Below are 27,576 nucleotides of genomic sequence, written 5' to 3' on the forward strand. Positions count from 1 at the left end.
AGTTTAAGAGTCATCCACTCTTAAATTCAATACCATGTCTTCATTCATGCAAAAGGAAGCACTAATGTTGTTTAGAAAGAAATGAGGCACCGCCGCATCCTGAAATTAACGTTGGAAGGTTTCAGCACAGTTAGACCACCACTGGATTACTAATTGATATTAAAAGACATTAATCTGTTTAGAAAAAGAAAAATGCAGTGTTTAAACAGAAACACTCTCCAAATCACCTTTGATGAACAGAAACAATGTATCAGTGCATGTTCCTAGAAACTCACAGAAGATACCACTGTCTGTAAATACTAGGGAAAAAGAATTTTTCCCCATTTGCTATTAATCCTTGGTACATGTGAAAGTACTGAGCAGAATGTTCCACTCAGATAGGTCAAGGCTCAAAGTATATAACTGGTTGAGGGCATGACTTCAAATAAAAACCCTAACCTGAAAAACACAAATGCGGATGGGTGCCACCTTTTGCTCTCTATGGACCAGAAATGACTGATTACAGCATGCAACACCCAGCAAGCTGCAACATCTCCACTCCAAAGGAAGGAGACTAGAAACTCAAACTCTTCAACTAATAGAGAATCTCGGAGTACTGAAATGCTTCATAGGCAATCCTGGGCTAAGTTCTCAATTTAAGAACGCTGATAAGAACAGCATTCATTCAGAGAATCAATCAGCTCTGCACTAAAGACAAGCATACACACATTTTGATATTTGCTTTCCATATGTTAAAAAAATTCTGGATGATGAAGAGTCCTAGCAATTCAATGTGTCCTGTGTCATACATAAATCTCTAAAATGGGTGCAGGCCAAGGAAAAAGGCTCCTTCCCTACATGGTTCTGGTACACTTTGTCTTGTCTTAGAATATCATCAATTCATAGATCTGCTCAAATTCTGATGTGAGCATTTTCCAAGGGGGAGAGAAACACACTCTGAAAAAAAAAACCTACCTTTCCTACCTTGATGCCCAATTTAGCAAAATTCACATTAAAGACCCCATTCGGTTGACTGAGGGGAAAAGAAGAACTGGAGAGAAGGAAAAATGAAGCAGAAGAAATACATTTTTTTCCTCTTCTGTCATTACTGTTTTTAACCTAACATGTCTCTCAAAGCGTTTAGCTCCATGGTGATGGGAGCAGGCGAAAAATATAGAAACACTGAAAGAACAAATTCCCTCAGAATATTTTAGGGTTTTTAACGCAAAGCTTACCGTGGAACTACAGAGGCATACTAAGTTGAAAATAGAGTCTTATAACTTAGTAATGATGTAAGATGAAGAATCTGTCTTTATAATAGCTTTTTAAAAATCTGCTACATTCCTCACTGCCCCCCCCCAAATCAGCCATCAACTTGATTTTTTTGCATAGTAATTTCCCAAGGTAAAGAATATAAAAGAAAAAGAGAGGGCGGTTTCAAACAGTAGGCTTCAATTTTGTCCCCAAGGGGCCATTTGGCGGTATCTGGAGACATGTACGGTTTCAGCTGGGGAGTAATGCTACGAACACCCACCGAGCAGAGGCCAAGGGAGACTGCGGACGTCCTCACCAGAGACAGACTCCATAACAGAAGCATCTGGCCCCAAGTGCCAAGGGTCCAGAGGTTCCCACCCTGGTTCAGAAGTATCTTTAGCATTGAAATGCATCGATTATAATCACCCAAATTCCAAACTTAGTCCCTTGGTTTAAACAAGGGAGGAAGGCTCCCAGGCTCTCTGCAGCGCCCACACACCAATGTATATGATGGTTCTACTTTTACCCTCGGGGGTACAGACCTGAAAACCACTGTCAGAGGGGAGTTTGCCACTGAAAGATTTATACGAACTGAAAAGAAATATATGACATAGGGAAATATATTTGCAAATAATCCTGAAAAGGTTATAAAAGAATTTTAACTAACATAAAGCAAAAGATGATGTTATTAAATGAAATTGTATCAACGATATACTATACATTTTGTAGCAGCGATGACAGATACCCCACAATTTCCATTTACTGATCCTCGCTTGCTAAAAACCTTCTAAAATCTTCTTTCCCTCAAAGTTTTAATTAGATGTCTAGAGGTAATTAAGTTCATTCTTTATTTTAATTAATGATATTTCCTGAATACCTACCTATCTATGAACTGTTCTAAGATGTGAGGATAGGCTGGTGAACACAGGGGCAAAGCTGTCATTCTAAGAGCTTACATTCTAGTAGGGGAAGATCAAGAACAAGCCCATCAATAAATAATACAAAGGTCAGAGAGTGAGAAGTGCCATCCAGAAAAATAAAATTAAAAAAATAATGTGGTCAACGTGGCTGGTTGGCAGCTCTCATCAGTTGGCTAGTCAAGGAAGGCCTCTCTGTGAAGAAGTCGTTTAAGATAAGAACACCTAAACGTCAAGAAGGAATCTGCTACCCAAAGGAAAGACATTCCTGGGGCACCCGGGGGTACAGTCAGTTTGGGGTTTGACTCTTAGGTTGTGATCTCAGGGTGGAGGGACTGAAACCCCCCCCACCTTACTCCCTCTGTAAAATAAATAAACAAATCTTTAAAGAACAACAATAAAGGAAGGGCATTCCAGGCAGAAGGAAGAGCAAATAGAAAGACCCTAAAATAGGAAGAGACTCAGCATGCCCAAAGGGAAGAGAGCCAGTACGGCTGGAAGGGAGGGGGGTGACTTGAGGTAGGAGAGACAGATGGTGTCAGTTTACAAGGAAGGTTGGAGGCCTTCTTAAGTAGCTGCAAGGCAGCATGGCCTTGTCTCGTGACATGACCGGGCGTGAGATGCACATGGCATGCATTAGGGTAGGATCAGCAGAAATGGAGAGCAGTGGACAAGGTGGGTGTTTTGAAGGTACAGACAGTAGGCATGCTGAGAGATTAGAGATTAGATGCTGGTAATCTACATGGCACTCTGCTGGATGTAGAACACAATGAATCAAGGGTAACTCTTCAATGTCAAGAAGGGTGGATGGTTCTGGGTGGTGAGTCTCCCAAGAAATTTGGAATGTTCGGGAAGGTTTAAGGACTGTACGTAGGATGGCCATCGACACTGGTCTGCCTAGGACTGAGAGGCTTCCCCAGAAGGTGTTAAAACCAAGAGAGTCCTGAGAAACCACGTTGAGTTGTGCGCTTGACACAGAAATCAAGTTTTGTGCTGACCACTGGAGATGTATGTGGAGATATCAGGGAAGCCACCAAAAACACAAATCTGAAATAAGTCTGAGCTGGAGATAGAGAAGCAGGTATCATGGAGGTATGTGGTTGGCAGTGAAAGTCGCAGAACGAGATTACCTCTCCTTGGTAGAGAAGAGGCCCCAGGATGGAGCTGGTATTTCTCTTTTTCACAGGTAACGTGTTTACGGTCCAGTTCTCTGCCTCATGGCCACGGCTCTCCAGACTTCACACTCCATGTTTTTGACTCTTACTTTCCAGATCTCCCCAGAAAATCAGAAACACAAAGTAAAATGCATATTTCAGATGCTTCGGGCAAGCCAGTTCCACTCACACCCTCCATTCTATCTTCCTTCATCCCACCCTTCTGAGCTCCTCTCCTGAGTCACAGAAAAGCCCAAATGTGCAGACCAGGTTTCTCATCCGCCCTCTCCTGTGCCTTTCCCAAAGCTTCCCAGCAAAGAAATCCACTATTGCTACTGACAAATGTTTTCATTTTCTTACTCCCAATCCCACATCTCCCTTTTTCTAATTATCCTCAACAAGCTTGACCTTCAACTTTTACAATCCAAAACTCTCACAAAAAAAAAAAAAAAAAAAACTCAAAATTGAGGAAAAAGAATACAGAAGCAAGTAAGTAAACAAGAGAAACCCTCCAAGGACAAGTTTCAGTTGAGAGGGGCCCACAGTTCAGGGCATTAGTCTCTTTGAAAAGACTCCTAACACCCTCGGCTGTAGCTTAACTTGGGTACAGTGGCATTCAGAAAGAGAACAATTACCAGGGTGACTCAACAGATGGCCCATTTAAACTATGGGATTAACACAATGTGTCTGGTGACCTAGTTCAAGTAACTAAATAGAAACCTCCCGATTGGCCAATTTGTGATTGAAAATATCACATGTTTGCAGCTGACTTTTGTCAGATCTGACTCTATCTGGACAATCTGGGCAGAGAGAATAAGAGGATAAATAAAACATCAGAAATAATCAAAAGAGGTCCTATGGCTTGCAAGGGCTATAGCACAATTACCTGGGCTTCCCTGTGGGACGGTCCCTTCCCTGTAAGGGCAAGCAAGCATCCTGCCTAGGGAGAACGAGACTCAGGGCATAACAGGGGAGGGGGAAAAATGTTCTCCCACAAAGAAGGCTCTGCCTAAAGGATGTAACATAATTGAAATAGTAGGATTCAGAGAGAGTAATCGATGAAAATAAATTATGCCCACAAAATCCCAATCTACTGATAAATGAACCCTGCATTGTGAGGTCCTCTTTAAGGCCAAGGGAGCCACTGTGACTGCCCTTCAGAAGGACTTCTCAAATCTTTCTCCAGCACTGAAAACCACTCAAACTGAATCACTATGAACTCTTATTAGGCATAATAAAGGCGAAGTTCTTTTTTTTAAGATTTTATTTATTTGAGAGAGAGAAAGAAAGAGCAGGGAAAGGGGCAAAAGCAGAGGGAGAAGCAGACTCCCCACTGAGCACAGGGCTCCATCCCAGGACCCTGAGATCATGTCCTGAGCTGAAGGCAGATGCTCAGGTACCCCAAAGTGAAGAATTTTTAATCTTATATTAAGAAAAAGAACAGAAAACACAGACTTGAGTTTAAAAACAAGAAAAGGAATAATACAACCTCTGAGAGGAAGACCCAATAATTGCTCCCGGTCAAATAGTTTAAGAAATATTTCATTGTCCACTCATGTCTTTTCATTTCACTTTAATACTGAATATAAAATTTATTTTATTTTTAATTAAGAATATAAGAATTGTTTACATCCTAGTGTAAATTCTATTTAAAACACTGATTCTCCTGTTGACTATATGTTGATAACTGCATTTTTAGGGCTCTTAAAAAAATCACAATAAAACATACATCCATATACACGGATTTTATCTGATACATAAATACCTTCTATCATCAGTACATTCTTCTCTGTAAGGATATTTAAAAAATCCATTGGTAATAAAAGATAAGTTCTTTATCTTTCAAAGTAATTTAAATTTTGTAAATGATGGAAACTCAGTGAATAAAATGCTAGTAACAGACTTTTCATTACATGATTGGGTTTACAGACTTCTGACATGATGCTCAAACACAATAAAGCTATGCAGACACGTTTAATGGATACTAAGTAGCATACATTTGCCTGAAAGAAATACATAATTCAATTTGTATATATTTAATGTATTTAATTGCTTCACCTTTGTGCCAGTGAAATCACTGAACAATGCTTCATGTATCTATTCCATTAGCATTAATACACTATTCATGGCTTTATAATTTAATGATCTGAAAATACATTAATCCTTAGTTGGTACCTCCTTTAAGAAATGTATTCTGTGGCATCATTATGGCTCTACAAGGAGAAGCAGAGCTCTTTATTAAGAGAAGCATTCTGACAAACAAAGGAAAAGAAACAGACATTGTTTGGATAAAGTAACAGAATGAAAACCCTAGGTAGGAATCTTGAAAAAGTGTAGCTCATGAATGTTTACTTATCAAGGAAAGAAAGAGTCTGCTCTGCCAGCAGTAACAAGCCTGGGAACCATCCTACTGTCCCGTAGCTCAGAGGTAAAGGAGCCCTGCATTGGAACATTCCAGCAAAACACAAGAACAAGAAAAAATTGTCCTGGTAAATTAATACATTCCCAAATCACTTTCATAATTCAGTTGATTAAAGTATCTATCTAGTCATAAAATACAGGATAAAAATAAACAAAGAACAAGGTCTTCTATGAGTTCATTTATTTGAAAACACTGTTTCTGATGCATATAAAACTCTACAGAGTCCCTGAAGATACAAAGCAAGGTACTACCATCAGGTGCTGAAGCACTGTTGGGCTAGCTCCTTCCATGAACCAGAGAACAGAAAGCAGTAAGCAGCGCCGTTATTCCAACACCCGTGCTTCTGGCTGGACGCGGAAACGGCCTGGGACGGACACAACTGAGAACAGGCACGTGACCACATGCAGAGGACTAGAGAAACACCCCTCATCTTGGGTGAGCCATTCATTCGTTGGAACCACTTCGCATGGTTTTAGGGTGAGCTCTTTGGGGGCAGAGACCAGGACGTCATCAACCTGGACAGCCCCAGATACCAGCACAGCGAGCCACACTGTACCTGCTCAATAACTAGCTGATAGAAGAATAAATGAATGAGAAGAAGAAAAGCTAGTGAAAGATAAGAAGCGATTTTCATGGAGGTAGGAGAATAAAGAAGAAAAAGAAGGACAAGGGGCAGGAGGGAAGTTACTTTGGGGGAAATGAGGCAGAAAACAAAGAGAAGAATGAGGGTAATTCAGCACAAATGTCAGAAACAAAGGGAAGCCTGGGAACATGTAGATTGAGAGCTCCACACCTGGAACTAAGGAGATCAAAGAATTATTGGGTTTAGCCACTGTAAAAAAAAAAAAAAATTAGGTATAAACCGAGCAGGAAAACACTGAATATGTTTTCCCTGAGATCACAAATAAGGCAAATATTCCATTCTTAGCACTTCTAGTCAGCCTTATACTGAAAGTTCTAGCTAGTTCAATAAGGCCATTTAAAGCAAATCTTTGCAAAAGGTATAAATCTTTAAAAAGATATACAGATGGGAAAGGAAAAAATAAGTGTTGGGATTCACAGATACCTAGAATCATATATGTCAATAATCCTAGAAAACACACATGCACACAATATTAGAACCAACAAGAGAATTTAGGAGTTTTTCAGGTCAGTATGCAAACAGCAAGTGAACAACTGGATATGAAATCTTAAAACATCATTCGCAGAAGCATTAAAAAACTCATTTACCAAATGGAAGATGTGAGAAACCTCTATATTGAACACTACAAAATGCTCAGAGAAATTAAGTGGAGAGGTTTATGGATGAAGAGACTTAGTATCACCAAAATGTCTATTCTCCACAAACTGAAAATGAGGTTCAATGAAATCCCAATCAAAATCTAAAAAGCTTTAGGGGCACCTGGTTGGCTCAATCAGTATGGCATAGACCTCTTGATCTTCGGGTTGTGAGTTCCAGTCCCATTTTAGACACAGATAGATAACTGTATCACACAGATACAGTTAGATCTCTGTATCTTTCCCAAGCTTTATGGGAAAAAAAAAAAAACACAGCTGATTCTAAAATTTACATGAAAATGTAAAGAACCTATAATAGTCAAAACAATTATAAAAACAAGAACAAAGTTGGAAGACTTCACTATTTCACTTCAAAACTTATTATAAAGCTGCAATATTCAAGACAGCAGGTAACTGCCCTAAGAACAGACAACAGAGCAGAGAAACAGAAGAGAGTCCAGGAATAGACGCACACGTAGATGGGCAACGGACTTTCAACCAAAACACCAGCTCAGTTAATAGAAATATCTTTTAATAAATGGTACTAGGTGTGTGTGTGTGTGTGTGTGTGTGTATGAAAAAAGTCACCTCAACAGCTGCCCTATTTCATATCCCTAAAAGATTAAAGTTAGGTTATCAAGCTAAATGTAGAAGATAAAACCCTAAAGCATCTTTTAGTAAATATAGGAAAAGTATACTCCCAATATTGTATAGGCAAGGATTTCTCAAATAACACACAGTAAAGCACTGACCATGAAAAATGGTAAATTAAATTTAAAATAAAACCTTCCTCTCACTAGAAACATTGTATGTGTCTGTGTTTATGTGTATCTTTATTACTTAAATATATATAGTATTTTAATATATATTTAAAATCTTCCAGCTAAATAACTAAAAGATAATTCAATAATAATTTAGAAAAACACTCAATACTTGAAAAAAGATACTCTGCAAAAAAAAAAAAAAAAAAAAGAGTGGGGGGGGGGGATAAATAGCCAAGAAGCACATGAAAAGATCCCCAAAATCATTAGACTTCAGGGAAAAAAGCAAACTAAAACCACAATGAGATAGTGTTTCACACTCAGCCCACCAGAAACAGCTAAAATGAAAACCAAAACAAAACCTGACAATACCAAATGCTGATAAGAACGGGGAGCAATTAGAACCTCACACATTGTTGGTATAAAATGGCACAACCACTTTGGAGAACAGTTTGATGGGTTCTTAGACAGCAAAACATCCATCTACTCCATGATCTAACAATTCTACTCCCAGATATCTACCCAAGAAAAATGAAAATACATGCCCAGAAAATGATTTCATAAGGATGCTTATAGCAGCCTTATTCCTAAGAGCCAATGACTAGACATAGCCCAAATCTTAATATGCATTTTATTGCATGCATATGACAGCTCAAAAAAATAAAAAACAAAAATCTTGAAGACAAAGGGTAGAAAAGTGATGATGTCAAGCTCCTCGTCCCCCAGTGCAGGGAACGAGAGAGGATGACAGATCTGTGACAGGCGGGAAGATCTGTGCTGGACAGAAAAAGAGCTGGAGGGTGCTGACAGGCAAAGTAGCGATGAGCTGGGAGAAATGCAATGACACAGCTAAAGGTCAATACCTGGAAGGTGGGAGGACCACGAGACAGATGGGATGAAGGGGTCACCTGTGGACAGGAGCAGGGCCTCACAGAGCAGGTGTGAAGCGAGTACAGAGCGACCAAGGAGACGGGAGCTGGGAAGTAGGCTGGCCCCAAAGCTACCTTTGTCTCCTCCATCTGTCCTAGTCCCCAGGTATGTGGAAGTCCTCTGCTCCATCGATGGAAAAGGTATGACGGGAGAACGTTGAGGTAGTGCTGCACAGCGGCCATAGGCTGGCCTAACAGAACGAGGGCGTGCGGGCAGAACTGGACTCTCTCTCGTTAGAGCGAAGCCTGCATTGTGCCCACACGAATTATCTTTCTGAGAACGAAGTATGCAAGGACCCATCTGCTCCCTGCCCTTCAAGTGACTTGTTTTGCTGCTTTTAACAGAGAACTATGTCGTTGGGCCTGTATTTACTTTCCTTAAAATGGACATATCACAGACTAATAAACACACGAATCCTTAGGTTAGCCAAACATTCTCAATATGGAACATGTTCTCTAGGCTGATTTACTCACCAATAGATGGAACTTAACATTTAATAAATGGCCCAATAAAAGAGTGAATTCACCTCATATGGGGTCATGAATTATATACACGGACTAGAGGTGGAGACAAGAAATTGCTTCTTTGTAGCTTAAACAAGTCTGGTTGCTGTGGAAGTTACAACTTGGACTTTCTTTTCTCTGCATGTTTGAGTCCTCTTGCTTTCACCCCAATTCCAGTTTAAAAGGCCTCCATAATTAAGTTTAAATATCCCCCTCTCTTTTGAAGGAGGAGACTTCTATGCTAACAAGAGTTTAAAACATTTTCATCAAGGTCCATCAAGTGTTTCCACTGCCACTTTCTTCTTTTTCTTACTCAGCCAAGACATCACTTCCAAGACAACTGTTAGCTTCGTTATAATTCTCTGCTTAAAAAACAAACAAACAAACAAACAAAACCCAAATACCTAAAAACAAATTCCATGAATCAACTTTATCACAGCCTTTCGCTGAATTTGATTTCAATATACAGACAGTCCCCAGGGTATGATGGTTCAATTTAATGATTTTTTTGCTTTACAATGGTGCAAAAGCAGGAGAATGCCTATTTGGAATTTTGAATTTTGATCTTTTCCCAGGCTAGTGATACATGTTAAGATCCTGTCGCTGGATGCTGGGCAGTGACCACCAGCCAGAGGGCCCAGTCAGCCACGTGATCTTGAGGGTAAACCACCGGTACACCGACCGCCATCCTGTACCCATAGCACTGTTCTGCTTTTCACGCTCAGAGCAGCACTCAACAAATTACATGGTATCTTAAACACTTTCTTGTAAAACAGGCTTTATGAACGACGATGTTGCCCACCTTCAGACTCATGCAAATGTTCTGAGCACGTCAAGGCAGGCTAGGTAGGTCAAGCCTCATGTTCAGCAGGATCGGTGTATTCAATGCATTTTTGACTTCTGCGATTTTCAACATAGGATGGGTTTATTGGCACAGAATCCCTCTAAGTCGAGGAAGATCTGTATATTGGAAAGGAAGAACCTACAACGTCCCTCGAATAAGACAGCCTTAGAAAACATGCCACCATCAGCCCATCTCCGCCCCTGAGTGAAACGAGCCACAGAGACCAAGCCATTAGTGTTTGGAAACAATTCCAAGAGGCCTGGGGATGTAAACGAAGACAGTATTTTCAGAGCCCCCCGAGAGTCGGCCCGGGTCCACTACTGAGAGCCGGGGAAGCGTTTCTGATGAGGCGGTCGCAGCCAATGCAGAAGCACCTATCATCCTGCCTGCGGACTGACGTGGCCACGTCCCATTGCAGGCACCTGATGAGACAGTACCTGCAGAAACGGGGTCGCTTCACCCACAGAGGCTTGAGGACTTAGACGAGAACAGTTCTGCTTTGTAGATCCTCTGGGAGAGAGAGGAAACAAAGTCTTTTCCCCCCCTCTTAATTGTCCTCGCAAGTTCTACTTTCTATAGACCAGGTCACATCTCTAAGTCAGAACGGTCTTTGCCCTGGATTTGTACCAACTGAAAAGCCTGAGGGCAAAGAGTTAATCCAAAACAAAAAGCAATATTCTATACGAAAGCTCAACCAAGGCAACAAAGTCCATCTGCCAGAGAAGCAGGCCCCTGGCTGAACGAGGAGACTGAGACTCTGAAGTAATTTTTCACATGGCCAAGAACTTCACGGTCATTGCCAACAGACAATTACTGCCGTATATGAAGGGCAGTGACTCCTGTGTTTGTAAATATTGTGAAATGTCAGGAACTCATTTTAATGCAATATACATTACAACATTTGTTCAATATGCAAATCATTTTTCTGCCATAAAAGGTCCAGGCAGATTAAAAAAAAAAAAAAATGAAAAAAAAAAAACAAACAAACACAAAAAACCCGGCATCATCAAGAACTAGCTAGTCCCCAGAAACAGGATTATCAGAAGTAGCCGGTTCTTAGATGCTTAGATGAAAGGTCACGAACTAAGCAGAATATCTGTAGTCACCCACTCTAGCCCAGAATAATAGTGAGAACAATTTATGATACTTCTCCTTTTTATGATATTTTATAGTTTACTAGAGCATTTTTGTATTCATTATCTCATTTGGGAAAATGGGCCAAGTCCATGCGGGACTACATGGAACATCCCAGCGTCAAACAGACCACTTGGCCTTAGGAAGCTCACAGAAAAACAATGTTCTCCTCTGCCCTTAGAGGAAAACAACTAGCAAAACTGAAATAATTGCATCTTCTCTTGTGCTAAAGAACAGCTGAGAAACCATAACCGAGAAACTATTTTATAGACCATGGTGTTCTCCCAGATTGGAAACACCCTGTGCCTGCAGTCAGTGGTACATGACATTCAATAATCATGACCAAAATAGGATCTGCAAAACAAAGACAAACTACTTAAGAAACCAGACTCTTTTCCTTTTGTTCTCTCCTTTCTTTCTTTCTCCTTCAATTTTGTTGTTTTTTAAGCATTGAAACCCAGAAGAATGGTCCTGGCTTTGCCTTTTGTACCCAGAAATAGCAGAAAACAGACACAAACTCCTCCAAAAAGCACCATGCCTCTATTTTGTAACATCAGGAAGAGAGTGAACTTGACAATGAAGTTTAAAGACCTGGTGATAAGGACAGAGATCTGAGGTAGCAAACCAGAAGAGGCAGAAGAGAAACACTAAAGCATCCAGACGGTATTCCTCCAGACTAACTCCAGATTAACTGCCTTTCTGGCCAAGGGATGATCCCTAATGCAATGATTCTGAGCTGTGGTTTCACGCCACCTCTAGGGGACCCCACGAACTCAATGTGACAAGATTTCAGAACAAAATTTTAATTGAACCAATATACGGAGAACAATGAAATATAAGAATGGCTAGAAATCATCTCTGTGGGAACTAGACAACAATGTACCTTCTTAACTTGAAACCTGAATGATTTCTCACACTTTTCATTCCTCTAGAGAAAGAAAAGAAAAATCCTGGTATAACAGTAGGGATGATTCAATTTTTTTAAAAAGCACCCCCACTTACCTCCTAGCCTCTTCACAGAAATAATGAAGGAGGAACTCATCTAATAGCAAATTAGAAGGGCAGTTTTAAGGACTATTTTTCTTTCTGCTAACTCTGCAAGTCAAACTTTCTATTAACTGAGCATCTACTATGGGGGAAGAGGAAAAAAAAAAAAAAAACCCACTGACAAGTTAACTATTGCTCAAAAGCTGTCCTCAGACGCTGGTGAGGAAATAGTGGCTACCTGGTGCGAGGAAGTCCACAGAAGAAACAGTGATGGGGGAAGGGCAGAGCTAGCAACTTCCCTTTGGTGTTTCACTTTTTAGACTATAAATTCCTCGCCCGAATTCTTTACCCTCTAATTTTTTTCCCAGATCAGGTCCACCACTTCATTCTTTACTTGAACTTGATTTTATTCTCATCCTCCACTTTGAAAAAGTCAAATCTAGGGGCGCCTAGGTGGCTCAGTGCATTGAGCCTCTCTGCCTTTGGCTCAGGTCATGATCTCAGGGTCCTGGGATCGAGCCCTGCATCAGGCTCTTTGCTCGGCGGGGAGCCTGCTTCCCCCTCTCTCTGCCTGCTGCTCTGCCTACTTGTGATCTCTCTCTCTGTCAAATAAATAAATAAATAAATAAAATCTTAAAAAAAAAAAAAAAAAAGGTCAAATCTAACTACCCTAACTACCCTTCTGCCCCAACCCCACTCCAGCTCCAACTCTCCATCTCCAAAAAGGAGGAAGAAGTGGAGGTGGAGAAGGAAAGAGGTAGCCCACTCTAAGGAACAAGATGGGGAGACGGACTGAAAATGACTTATCCACAGCCCTTCCAAAAAGAGATCATATTGGAATCATACCTAAAAGCAAAAAAACTCATCAAGCTGCCTTTGTGCAGAGTAATAAACTTAATAAAATCAGGAACCCGCTGATAGTCTTGTAACCTGTTAGGAGTATAAGTAGCGAATAAATAAACGGGGAGAGTTCTTTATTTATTTACTTACAGCAACGGGGCTGAGAAGAGTTGCCTGAAATAAATCTAATGCGTGTTATCCAAAAGAATCAACTGAAAAACAATCCCAACATTGTGGATAAAAAAACAATGGTTCGGGGGTGCCTGGGTGGCTCAGTCCATTTTTAAGCGTGTGGTTTTGGCTCAGGTCATGATCCCAGGGACCTGGGATCCAGCCCTGCGTCAGGCTCCTTGCCCAATGGGAAGCCTACTTCTCCCTCTGCCTGCCATTCCCCGGCTTGTGCTTTCTGACAAATAAATAAAATCATAAAAAAAAAAAAAGACAACTGTTCAGAACTACTAAATATCATTGTGCAGTATTTAAATGTCCCACAGGTAAAACTGGTAGAAAAGATAGGATTATTATTTAATAATGACTTTTAAAAATGAATTAAAATTTGCTTTCTTCAACCACTGAAATACAAAGACCTCAATTTGATATTTAAAACTAAAAACACTCCCTGCTCGGCAGGAAACCTATTTCCCCCTCTCTCTCCGCCTGCCTCTCTGCCTACTTGTGATCTTTCTCTCTCTGTCAAATAAATAAAATCTTAAAAAAAAAAAAAAGTACTTAAAACGAAAAACACATTGTGACATCAATGAACCTAAGTTTGAGTGTTTTCCAATACTATAAACTTACCAAGTAATGTAAAACCTGGCCCTATTTGCCTGACAGAATTCCGGGGTCTCTCAGTGGAAGACACTGCAATGGCAAAAGTGAAGTCAGCAAGCTGCTGCTGTGTAACAAACGTTCTTTAACATTAACAGCTTCGGATTAACACTCTTCCAAAAATCCTCAGTGCCTTCCAGGGGCGGAGCCTCCCAAAGAACTCCAGGCTGACATTTAAGCAGACGCAGTGCCAAAACTGAACGACACCACACAAAATGCAGACTTCCTCTAAAACAACTTTTACACTCTCTACTTGGAAGAGAGTGTAAAGCTCTCTTCATTTGTTCTGTTTACACCACAATGGCTTCAGGACAAGAAACGGGGGGGGGGGGGGGGGGGGAGGTACTCATTACCCACTAACGGGCTGCAGCGCATCACTGCTCATGGAGAATGGCTTGGTGAGGGACACTTGAAAGTGGCCCACTGGAAGCCTAGAGGGCTGTGGCATGCCACGTTATTTGGGGCCTCTGAGAAGGAGGCCAACAAACAAATGCTCAGAAACTATCACAACACCACAAAGGACAAATACTTTTAGATCCAGGGAGATGTCTGTGGCTTGAGTTTTTGTGGTGCGATGATTTGCAAACCACACAGTCGCCCAAGTTATTGCAAACCGAAGCCTGAAGCGGGAACATCAGAGCGCGAGTCAGTGCAGAATTCCGCAGGTTTGCCATGTTGCGTTGCTCGGTTGTGGGAAGCTGTCACAGGGCAGGAGAGGGAGAGGAGAGATGAGGAGGAGCATGGGAGAGGAGGTCGCAGGGGACAGATATGCCGTACTGAAAGAAAGAAAGAGAGCAAGAGAGAGAGAGAGCCAGCCCGCCCAGGAGAGACTCTGACATTCAGTCATCCCTGGAGAATTACCACATGAGCCTTCGGTTCCTTGACTCTCCTCTCCTTTCTCTCCATCAAGGGAGCGGAATGTCTTTCTTTCAAAAGCACACTATTCTACTCTTTCTAGAAAGCAGCTTTTTCACAATACACCTTCACTTAAAAAAGAAAAACAAGAACTATGCCATACTCATGAAAATCTCTCCCTCAAAGTGGATGGTAACAAAAGGTAGCCAGTATGGGCCCCAGTCCAGCTTCTCTCTCAAGAGGCTATCTCCTTACCCTGTGACGACATGATGACAACCTGTGGAACTAAACACAGGTAGCAGTTGAGATGATACTAGGTTTAACACGTACCATATAGAGGTATTTCAGGGTTTCTGGGTGCCACCACCATCCATCTTTATTCAGAACTGGGGTGAGGGACGTATCCATGTTTTAATGGCATGCTCTGTGTTCTGTGAGAACACATTATTAGCCAATGTTAATAACAGCTACTTCTAGATGGCATAATTCTACATGGTTCTCATTTTGGTTTTCATCTTTATGGTTATCTGTTTTTACATTTTCATAAAAATATATTATTTTTATTAAAGATTGTTTTTAAATATGCTGGGAGACAGTATTTTTTTTAAGATTTTATTTATTTATTTGACAGACAGAAATCACAAGTAGGCAGAGAAGCAGGCAGAGAGAGAGGGGGAAGCATAGTCCCTGCTGAGCAGAGAGCCCAATGCGGGACTCGATCCCAGGACCCTGGGATCATGACATGAGCTGAAGGCAGAGGCTTTAACCCACTGAGCCATCCAGGCGCCCCAATGCTGGGAGACAGTATTAAATGAGATTTTCTCCATGCATTGAATAAATACAACTGAATGGATATTCCAAATGATCATCAAAATACAAGTCAAGGATCAAATTAGAACAGTGATTAATGCTGGGCCTTGGCCTAAATCTTTAAAAGCAGTAAGTTCTATACCCTTGCAGAGCATCGAAATCCACTGACCTCCATCTTTAAATGAAGTCTTTATGTAGTACAGGGAGTACATTATCAAATTTTAGGGATGGGGTCAAATATCCAGACAGAAATGGAGACAGCTGGTCTATCTTCACACACAGTTTAGAAGAGTTCTCCAGATTACAGAAGGGGCACTTAACCCTACAGGCCAGACTAATTCTATTTAATTAGTCTGAGAATTAAAAAAAAAAAAGAGAGAGAGAGATGGGACGTGTTGGTCAGGGATTAGCATTCACTCAGAACACTGAGATTTCCTTGGCACAAAGTTAGAAGGCATTTGCTCCTCGGGGATAGGACAGAATCAAACATAAAACTCCTTTAGGTATTTTTATATTCATTAAGAACTTTAGAATTCTTGACTGAGGTTTTATGATTCACTGTACCCATCAAACAAGAGGTACTGACTGGCATGGAAGAAATAATTTACAGAAAGTAACTTGGAAACCATCAAGTGATGTTAAATTCCCACTAGAGATACAGCTTTCACACACCTCTGTTTATGTATTGGCTAATGACCCAATTGTTTACACAATATGTAAACTAAAGGGAAAAAGGTTGGGTGATTTGTATTTGGTACCAAGACATGGTCTCGTGGTCCCTAGTTGTAGAAAGAAATTAAGCGGAAGGCTAACTGTGTACTAAGCAAGTCCTCGTGACAAACAGGATCCCAGTTCTCCATGAACACACCCTAAACTGCAAATAGGAAGGTCTCTGTGATTTGTTTTTAGGGAAAAAAGTTTAACTAACCACATTAATACAGAATTTTGTCAAGAGTATTCATAAAATACTTCACCTCTTTCTTAGAAATTCACTCTAACATCTACCAACTCAAATCAGCATGTGCTAATAATAATTTTATGATTTGAATGCCTGATCTCCAACAACTCTAAAGTGAATGTGGCCATGTCTAACAGGGAGCCAATGCCCTAGATGAAGACAAACAACATAACTCACATGTTTATGCACAGATACCCACAGACACAAAACAGTAGACAGACCCGCGAGATATGCAATTACACGGTAAGCGGTGGCTTTCTTCTGCTTCCTGTCAACAGATGCATTCCTAGGAGATGCTCATTCGCATATATTCCAAAATGAAAATAAAGATTTATCCATGCACCAAAAGGTCAACTCATGTTACAAGTTGAAAATCTGGTCTTTTTGCTATGGATTAGTCTGCTTGTCTTTTTCTCTTTAGAGCAGACACAGTAAGATAGTAAGCCCTTAGCAAGACCCCTAATGTACCATCAGAGAAAACCCAAAGGGGAAAAAAAAAAAATTAAAAGACTGAATTTCTATATATAGTCTTATCTTTAACCTAAATGATTTATAAATGTCCGCCACTTCAGAATGAATATGAATATTTTCAAGATTTTGCTACAAAGTTAAGTTGAAACGAAGTAAACTTTTTATTTAGTAAAGATAGAAACTTTCACCAACTTCATTGCCAAGTACCTAACAGGTCTCAACAGGTCTGTTGACCCTTTATTTTGAGAAAGGGAAGAAAAGGGTAACAAAATTATATCCTAAATATGAGAGATATTGATGAGTGGGCCAAGTTAGAAGGAAGCAAAATAAGCACAATAGAACCTTCTAGGATTCTCCCGTAACTCCCGTTGTGGTGTGGAGGTTAAGCTGAGGCTCCAGAGAACAAGAGTGTCCCTGGATTCCCCTTCCTGAAAGATGGACAAGCAACAGTTCACCAAAGGGAAGGATACAGAGCTTAGAGGAATATTCTAAAGCAAATCCACAAAATCAAACTGTTTTACAAATGTCGAATATTCAACTGCTTTCCATTCTATTTAGAGAAGAAATCCAGTTCCCCAAATCTGTAAGTAACCTCTTGAGTATTTTCACAAAGAACAAGTCTCCCTTTCTCAGTCCCTCAATCAGAATAAAGAATAGAAAACATTTAGTAGCATTCCAGATAATTTGTGCCAATTTAGATGATTCATGTATTGCTTTCCCAGACTAAATGGTCTATGGCCAGTGCTTTCAAGTCAACAAGGGTGCGGAGAGCAAGACCTAATTACAGGTCTGAGTCACTGTCTAGAAGTTCTCTCAGCCCTATGGACCATCCCCCACAAAGGCACCATTTCATTTTGAGGTATAAAATCAAGCCAAGCCTACCAATCCCTTTATATAAAAAAATAAATAAGAAGATACCATTACACACACACACACACACACACACACACACACACACACAAATACAACAAACACATCAGTTCACAATATCAATTTCTCAAAAAAAATTTTTCAATAGGCTTCGTCCATTAAAAAGCAACTATAACATTAAATTTTTTAAATGAGAAAATGCATATAAAATATACTATGGGATTAAAATGTAAATATCTTGTATTTCTTCTATTTGGCCTGATGTATAACACAGCATGTGCTATCTTGAATTCTAGTCATCTTTCAATGGGAGAGTAGCTTTTTTCACAAGGGCCTCATTGGGCATTTCCACTGATGGCTATAATCATCTCACACTGGCAACATCTTAACTTAAAATCCTGGGTCCACACTGAAGGAAAAAAAGCTAAAGATAGTTACATCTAAATAAAATTTAAAGGAGGACCCATTCTTTTAACAACAGAAAAATGCATGTACACAGCACAAAAACCCCCATTTGATTCCAACAAAAGATGTTATTGTTTTCCTTCCTGTAACATGTACACAGTATATATGAACTAAGGAGAAAATATCTTTTGAGCTTACTTTTTTTTTCCCTATACATCAAACATTTAAACAAAAATAACATCCTAGGAAAAAAGAAAAGTTCTCTTCTGACTGTCATAAATCTTTCTCTGACACTCTATCAGCAATTATGTCCCCAAGTGAAGGAATTAATGATCCCTGAATGGAAATGACTGTTGAGTTCTGTGTAGGCCACATTCCAAACAAGAACAAGGGGTAACATGAATCCTCCAAGAGCAACAGAAGGAGTTATTTGATCCCAGAAGTTAAATGACTTGAGGTCTATTTCCAACAAGAACGATACAAAATGATCTCCAAGATTCCAGCTCAGACACAAAAGGAAATAATGACACAGTGCCAGTGACTGAGGTCCTGTGTTTCAAAGCACCATGCTTCCCAACCTGTTCACAGGAGTGGATGCCTCTTCTGGAACTGCTGCCACCAATACAAGGAACAAACTGACGTTTCAGAATGCATGAGAGTAAATTCTGTAAGTGTGATGGCAGGAAAATGCAGATTTACCTAAGTCTGCCAAAAGCAAGCCTTCTGAGCATAGGTTATTCAAACAGAAGTCGAGCCTGCATGGGAGTACAGAAGCAGGTGAGGAAAGGGAACTCACTAGCAGACCAGACACCGATTCAGAGAATAAGATAAAAAGCTGTCCACATGTTGATTAAACTCAACAATTTATAGTCTAACACATTTAGCATAGGTCACTGGGATGTCTAGTGTCTCAGAACAAATTTAGGGCCTCTTTCGATGATCCTGAATTTATTCTCAACTCCTCTGTGATTTTAAAGAACAAATGTACATAGTATCGACATTTACCTGAAGTTAAAGAGCATACAGAAAAATCGTACCGCACAAATGCGATAAAAGCACAGGCAAATGCATCGGGAAAAATACAGAGTAAGAGCAGGATAAGGAACGGTTCCTCGGAGCCAGAGAAGGGCGCTGCCATTAGGGGCATTATCCTAGATTTTTAACTGTTCCATAGAAGTGGTAATCATTCAATTTCGCTAGTGTATTACACGGAGAGTACATATGGGTATGTGTGTTATTCCTTATACCACTGTTTTAAAATCTGAAAACACAAAGAACAGGTCCATACTGCCAAATCTACACCGGGATGGGGGCTGGTTTTCAGGTGGGAAGGCCAAGACGCTTTTCAGAGTTCACAGGCCAAGTGGGTTGTTTAAAACGCAGAACCTTCTGGAGGGAAAGAGAGAGTGAAAGCAATCTATTTTACTCTCCTGTCTCTGAATCCTAAATCACTCCATCAGTTAACTGTTCAGAGTGAAGAGGGTGCCAGTCAACACCAGCAGCACACCCTGCCAGTTTAATTTAACGGAATTATTTTGCCTTGCTTTGCAATTACTCCCACATTCCCCAGGGAGAAACTAATGGATTACTAAAAATAAAATGGAGATTAAGTGAATCACTTCGGATGTTTTGGCTCCCAGTGTAAATTGGCTTAAACTAAAAGGAAACGCATTGGCTCAAAAGCTGGGCCTTCGGGAGGCCTCTGGGCTGGCTTCTCTGTCCTCCGCCCTGGGTGGCTTCTTGCTCGGGCTGCAGCCACAGCAGATCCCCTGCCAGCATGGAACAGCACCCAGAGGAAGAGAAAGGGGGGCGGACTCTTCCTGCAGGCTCGTTTCAGGTATGAGACAGCCTCGGCCCGGAGCTCCTGGCCAACATGCCTTCCAATGTCACTGGCTGCGATAGGATCACGCGACCTTCCTGAAACCATCCTTCTGTCCAGGTAGCGCCCAACCCTGGGCATTTGTCCATGAGGACTCAAGCACAGACAAAGCAGGGATGGCTTGCCCCTGAACAGGGCCGACCCTGGAGCTCCCAAATGGGAGATGGATGGGCTACGAGATACGGATCCAACCTTGATGCCCGCTCTGCTAGTCCTGACCGGAAGCAGGCTGAGCACGACTGTGTTTATCTAAAGATGCAATTAATCAATGCCATGATGAATTTCTGTATAAAGCTACCAACTCAAGAAGTAGATGACCAAATGAACTGATCTCTTTGAGAAAAGCAGAGTGTTAAAAACTTTTGTTTCTGTACTTCCTCTGCTCCAATGAAAAACCTGAAGACATAATGTCAACACATTTTAAAGCATGGAGGTCATAGGAAGTAGAGGATAGTACTTACTATATTCTTGTGCCATGGCTGCAGAAATTTAGACAATAGCATCCATATTAATAGTGAATAACCTGAAAAGAAAAGAAAAATATACAGTAGTTTAAAAAAGCAGTTTAAAAAACCAGAAAAAAAAAAATAGCTAAGTGCACAAGAAATCTCATTAAAAGAAAAGAGTTGGAAAAAAAAAAAGTTTTATCTTTTTTCTGAAAGAGGCAAACCAACCTAGGCAGTTGCATTTAAATTAGAAGTTAGAGAAAACAGGGGTGCCTGGGTGGCTCAGTGGGCTGAGTGTCTGACTTGGGTTCAGGTCACATCTCAGTCAGGGTCCTGGGATCAGGATCCAGCGCCACATCGAGCTCTGTGCTCGGTGGGGAGTTTGAGTGTCCTTCTGCTCCTCTCCCCACCCTCTCTCTCTCTCAAATAAATAAATAAAATCTTTTAAAAATCTTAAAAATCTTAAAAAAAAAAAAAAAAAGAAGAAGAAGAAGAAAACATTTACAGTGTTAGAGTATCTCTAAATACCTTCAAATCATCTGTATCTACTATCAAACAAATTAAATATATTTTAATCAACTAACATTGTCCTGAACTGCTATTTGTAAAACTGAAACAAAAACACAATTATTAAATGGACCTCAAAAACCATGCAGTCCATCCCCTAGAAAACCTACCTACCCTCTTCAAATCACTACGAACTGAAGTCAGATAAGTCAGCTTCAATTTCTACATTTCTAAACTCAGGGATATGAGGGAATAGGTCTCAGAATACATACATATATTAGATCAAATTTCTGACAGCATGTTTATTAAAACTTTGAATATTCAGAATACCATGGAACACTAAAGAAACACACCCACAGAACTAGGAACCCCATTTGAAAGTGAAAGGTGAGAACTTTGTCCCTATTTGGACTTCAGGACAAATAACAATATAGCGAATCACACTGTTAATTAAAAAGGACTTAAAAACATAAAAATCACTCTCTGCTATGATATTTCCTGGGGATGGTGTGCCCTTCTGAGAAGGCAGGGAGTAGGTATTGTCCACATATCTACGCATACCACGTCTAATTTCACCTTCCTCGGTGTGTGGAAGGCTCACCAATGTTGTGGGCATTCGTTAGCTTGTAGGGAAGAAAAGACCTTTTTCTCTACCGTCTCACGTTCAGTTTCTAGGGGACTGCTAATTAAACTGACAAGGACAAATTAACAGAAGAAAAGGTATATGTTTCTTTATTGATGTTAATATTTTTACACCCATGGGGATGTCACAGAGAACAAGTAAAAAAACAAGAGAAGCAGTTTGACCCAGAGGCTTAAATACCATCTTAATAAGGGGCAACAAATTGTGCAGAAGTGACTACAGACAGGACAAGGAGATCGGAGTGCCTACGGATGATAAACTGTGGAAAGAGGACCAGGAACGAAGTGGCAGATAGAACCACTTAGTAAGATTCTGTGGACCCAAGTTTCTCCAGTGAGAAGAATGGTTCTTCTCTTCCTGGTATAGAGATGGGATGTGACCTGACAAATGGAAATTTATGCCCCAATTTTCAGGAAGGAAGGAAGGGAGGAAAGAGAACTCTCCCTGCATCTGCCATTTCTCAGTTTCCTTCACTCAAAATAATCCTCGTGCCAAGTGGCATATTTTGGGTGGCCTATTCTGATCACCTTCAGGTTCACAGAAATAAAAACACCACTAAAAGAATAATGCTGCAAGTCTCAGAATGGAAGAAGATATTTGCAGTACATACATCCATCAAAGGATTCACTCAGAATATATGAAGAACTCTGATAAAACAATAAAAAGACCACTTAAACAAGATACCCCAATGGTCAATAAGCATACAACAAGGTACTCACCCTCATTCCTTACCATTTACTACAAAATAAAGCTACAATGAAATAAAAGTACATACTGATTAAGATGGCTAAAACTGAAAATCTGACAATACTAGGTCTTAGGACGAACAACAATTCAGCTCTCACACACCGCTGGTGGGGGTGTGAACTAGAAAACAGTTGAGCAGAACGAGATAAAACAGAACATAAACTTACAATGTAGCCCAGCAATTCCACTCCCAGCAGGATACCTACCAGGAATGCACATTCGTAGCCCCAAAGACACACACAGAAATAGTCAAGCATTAACCTTAGTAGCCAAAACTCAGTGACAAACAAATTGTCAAGTATTCATACAATGAAATATTATACAACAAGGGTCAGTGAGCTTTTTCTGCAAAGGCCAAACAGTAAATATTTTTTGTTTTTCAGACCATATAGCTACTGAGCCCTATTGCAACTACACAGTTCTGCTTTTGGGGTACATTTACATAGATGAATACGTAATTGAATGGGTTTGGCTGTGTGCCAATAAGACTTAATTTACCCAAAAAAGCAGCCAGCCCAAACACTGTAATTTGTCTGCTATATGGTAATAAATATAAATGAATCATAATTAATACAAGATCACAGATGAATTTCACAGACATAATGTTGAGACAAAGAAGCCAGACACAGAGAGAATACACTGCATGATCCATTTTAGGAAGTTCAAAAATAGGTAAACCTATATAAGTCAGGATAATAGTTACCTTTGAGGTGGGAAGAGGGGTAAGAAGATACCAGAAAGGGGTGGAACAGGGAATTTTGGTGCGTTAGTAATACTGCACTCCTTGATTTGAGTGGTGGTTTCATGATCATGCTCAATTTGGGAAGATTCATCAAAGGGCTCCCTTACGATCTACTTATCTGCATATGTGTTACACTTAAATAAAAAAGTAAAATATTTTAGTTTTTGATTTTTGTTTTATAAATAAAAAATACAGGTCAGTAGTACAAGTGGATGCTTTCTCAAAGTCCAGGCTCCCTGGACATCAACTGCTCTGAGCAGCAGCAAATCTTGAACCCCCACAAGGCAGGATCCTGAAGCCCTCCCTTATCTAGCATGGTGTCTGCCCAGCAACCAAACCTTTGCTCGGAGTTCCAGCTGTGATGAGACAGAACCCAGAGGAGTGGCGGGAAGGGAATGCAATCCAGAGGGAGGAAGGAAAGTAACAGATGGTGGATGAGGAAACTGGTGGAAATAAGCCCCACATTTCCATATTATCTGCTGGATAATCTATACACAGAATAAAACTCACAGGAGCAGCTTAGAAACACAGTTTGGAAGGTCACTGAATGTGCCCTTTGGACAAAAATAATGACATTTTAAAAGCTAACTAGGGTTCTTAAAACACTGTTGAACAGATTTGTTTCCAGTACAATTTCTTCCAGCTTTTCAAGTTGAGGAAGCAAACCTGACAGACAAAATAGTCTTGACTTTCTACATTTGCATACTTCAGTTTCTATATCTTGACCTCATCTTAAACATCCGTACCATGTCTAAAATTTAATTAGATATGCAACATCCCAGGGATCAGAGGAAGACATTGAACTACCAGGGCTATGCCCAAATATACTGGGAGAGGCAGAGAATACAACAATGCCATGAACAAAAAGATCAAAGGCATAACCCAAGGATTCACATTCTCTATAGCTGCTTATACCATGAATGAAATAAAGAGCAAAGGAACTTAAAAAAAAAAAAAAAAGAAAAGAAAAAAGTTAAATCCACTCACTATACTGCATTTACTGCATAACTGAAATGTGTAAGAAACTGACCTGGATGCTGAAAACACAAAGATAAAGTTCCTGTCTTTAAGGAGCTCACAGTTATAAAGAAGCTGACAAGTCTAGGCATCGATAATTTAAGTTAAATGTCTTAACAGTATACAATATTCACAAGCGCTATGGAGCTAGAAATTAACGAGAGAGAATTATTATGGAGAAGGAGTGGGGAGAAGGGGTAGGTAAAGAAAGTCTTCCTATACATAACAGGCAAGAGCTAAAATGGATTTTGAATGACTAAAGATGAGCAAGGTAAGAAGAGGAGAAGAGCATCTTTGCAGGCAGAGAGAGAGAATGTGCAAGGGCAGGAATGAACCAGTCCTATCTGAGGAGTACCAAGAAATCGGCAGCAGCCAGAACATGGGGGGCAAGGACAAGCCAAGACTGAGATGGCAGAAGAACCTGTCAGTTATACTAAACTGGAATTTTTTTTTAAAGATTTTATTTTTTTATTTGTCAGAGAGAGAGGAGCAAGAGCGAGCAAAGGCAGATAGAGTGGCAGCAGAGGCAGAGGGAGAAGCAGGCTCCCTGCCAAGCAAGGAGCCTGATGTGGGACTCGATCCCAGGATGCTGGGATCATGACCTGAGCTGAAGGTAGATGCTTAACCAACTGAGCCACCCAGGTGTTCCCTAAGTTGGAATTCTATTCTACAGATATTACAAAGCCATTAGGCTAGGAAATGGGGGTTGGAAATGGAATACAAGGAATAGAGAGAAGACGGATCTCCGAATATAACTCCTTGTCTAGTTTTGACATACATAAACATGGTAATTCTTCACAAAATCAAAAAAAGTAAATAACTAAAATCAACCAGTATGTGGGGCAATTCAAAATGAAAACACAATCAGTGACAAATGGACTGCATTATAAATGCACAATATAACACCACTCAAGAGAACATGGGGGAGAAGAAACCTAGCCTCTTCAGAGACCACTGTCTTGGCTATAAACTCTGAGGCTACAAACAAAACAAAGGAAGAAAAAAAGAAAGGCTGGAATGAATTCTGTGGTGTTGAACTCAAATCAAAGATATCATGCTTTTGAATATATATATTCAATAGGTGATGACAGACACAGGCACACCTTGGAGAAACTGTGGGCTCAGTTCCAGTTGACCCCAAGAAAGTGAGTATTCCAATAAACTCACTGGTTTTACTGGTTTCCCAGCAAAAAAAAATCGTGTTTACAGTACAATAGTCCACTAAGTGGGCAATAGCATTATGTCTAAAAAACAATATACATAAGTTTAAAAGTACTTGATTGAAAAATGTTAACCATCATTTGAGTTTTCTGTGAGTTGTAACCTTTTTGCTGATGAAGGTCTTGTCTGGATGTTGATGGCAGCTGATTGAGCAGGGTGGGGGCGGCTGAAGCTTAGAATGGCTGTGGCAGTTTCGTAAAATAAGACAACAATGAGGTTTGCTGCATCGATGGACTCATCCTCTCATCAATAACTCCTCAGTAGCACGTGAAGCTGTTCGACAGCATCTCCCCTGTGGCAGAACGTCTTCCAAAACTGGAGTCAAATCTTCTCAGATCCTGCACGACTTTATCAACAAAATTGATGTAATACTCTAAATGGTTTGCTGCCATTTCAACAGTCTGCCCAGAATCTACATCGGAAGGAGATTTCTTCTCAAGAAACTACTTTCTTTGCTCGTCCACAAGCAGCAGCTCCTCATCAGTCAAAGTTTCATCAGGAGATCACAGCAAGTCAGTCCTGTCTTCAGACTCCACTTCCTAGTTCTCTCGCTATTTCCGTCATATTTGCAATTACGTCCTTGACTCAAGTCTCGAACCCCTCAAAGTCATACCTGACGGCTGGAAAGAACTTCTTCAAAACTCCTGCTAATTAATGTTGGTAATTTTACCTCTTCCCATGAATTATGAATGTTCTTAATGGCATCTAGAATCGTAAACCCTTTCTAGAAGGTTTTCAATTTACTCTAACCATTGCATCAGAGGACTCACTATCTGAGCTCTTCTGAATACATATCTTAAATAGTAAGACTTGAAAGTTCAAATGACTCCTTGATCCATGGGCTGCACAGTAGATGTTGTGTTAGCAGGCATGAAAACATTAACCTTGTCCATCTCCGTGGAGCTCTTGGGTGACCAGGAGCACTGTCAATGAGTAGTTGTATTTTGAAAGGAAACATTTTTCTGAGCAGTTTTCAATAGTGGGCTTAAAATACTCTATAAACCATGTTGTAAACAGATGTGCTGTCATCTAGGCTTTCTTAACCCATTCAGAGAGCACAGGCAGAATAGAATTAGAATTAGTATCATTCTAAAGGGCTCTAGGATTTTCAGAATGGCCAGTGAGCACTGGCTTCCACTGAAAGTCACCAGCTAAACAAGAGAGTCAACCTGCCCTTTGAGGCTTTGAAGCCAGCCGTTGACTTCTCTCTAGCTATGAAAGTCCCGCATGGCATCTCCTTCCAATGGAAGGTTGTTTCATTCACACTGAAAGCCTCTTGCTTAGTGCAGCCACCTTCATGAATGATCTTCGCTGGACTTTCTGCAGAACCTGCTGCAGCTTCTCCGTCAGCACCTGCTGCCTCACCTGGCACTCTGATGTTACGGAGACGACGTCTTTCCTTAAACCTCATGGCCCAGGCTCTGCGAGCTTCAGACTTCTCTCCCGCAGCTTCCCCACCTGTCTCAGTCTTCACAGCACTGAAGACAGTTAGGGCCTCACTCTGGATTATTTTGGCTTAAGGGAATGTGGCTTGTTTGATCTTCTCTGCAGACCACCAGAAGTTTCTCCATGTCAGCAATAAGGCTGTTTCATTTTCTTATCATTCATGTGTCCCCTGGAGCAGCACTTTTAATTTCCTTCAAGAACTTTTCCTTTGCAGTCACAACTTGGCTTTTTGGCACAAAAGGCCTAGCTTTTGGCATATCTTGGCTTTCAACATGCCTTCCTCTCTAAACATAATCATTTCCAGCTTTTTATTTAAAGTGAGAGACATGCCACTCTTCCTTTCACTCAAACACTTAGACACCATTGCAAGGAAATTAATTAATCTAACGTCAAAGTATTGTGTCTGCAGGAATAGGGAGGGCTGGTCAGTGGAGCAGTCAGAACACATACAGCGTTTGTCAGTTAAGTTAACCATCTTATATGGCATGATTTTTGAGGCCCAAAACAACTACACCAGTTATAATTATCACTGATCACAGATCACCATACAAATATAATAATAATAATAATAAAAAGCTTGGGGCGCCTGGGTGGCTCAGTGGGTTACGCCGCTGCCTTCGGCTCAGGTCATGATCCCAGGGTCCTGAGATCGAGCGTCGGGCTCTCTGCTCAGCCAGGAGTCTGCTTCCTCCTCTCTCTCTGCCTGCCTCTCTGCCTGCTTGCCATCT

General features: G+C 40.6%; 1 protein-coding gene across 2 annotated transcripts in view; it reads right to left on the reverse strand.

Moving 5' to 3' along the window:
* SIPA1L1 (signal induced proliferation associated 1 like 1) overlaps positions 1-27,576 on the reverse strand; it is a 362,171-nt gene that overhangs the window by 162,613 nt on the left and 171,982 nt on the right. The window contains exon 3 of one of the 2 annotated variants that reach the window (XM_059182928.1): positions 20,541-20,602. The exons of the other annotated variant lie outside the window; for it this stretch is intronic. The gene's annotated coding sequence lies outside the window, so the exon portion shown is untranslated. The remainder of the gene's footprint in view (positions 1-20,540; positions 20,603-27,576) is intronic. 2 annotated transcript variants of the gene reach the window in all.

This window comes from Mustela lutreola, chromosome 7, assembly GCF_030435805.1.
Source record: "Mustela lutreola isolate mMusLut2 chromosome 7, mMusLut2.pri, whole genome shotgun sequence".
Classification (NCBI taxonomy): Eukaryota; Metazoa; Chordata; class Mammalia; order Carnivora; family Mustelidae; genus Mustela; species Mustela lutreola.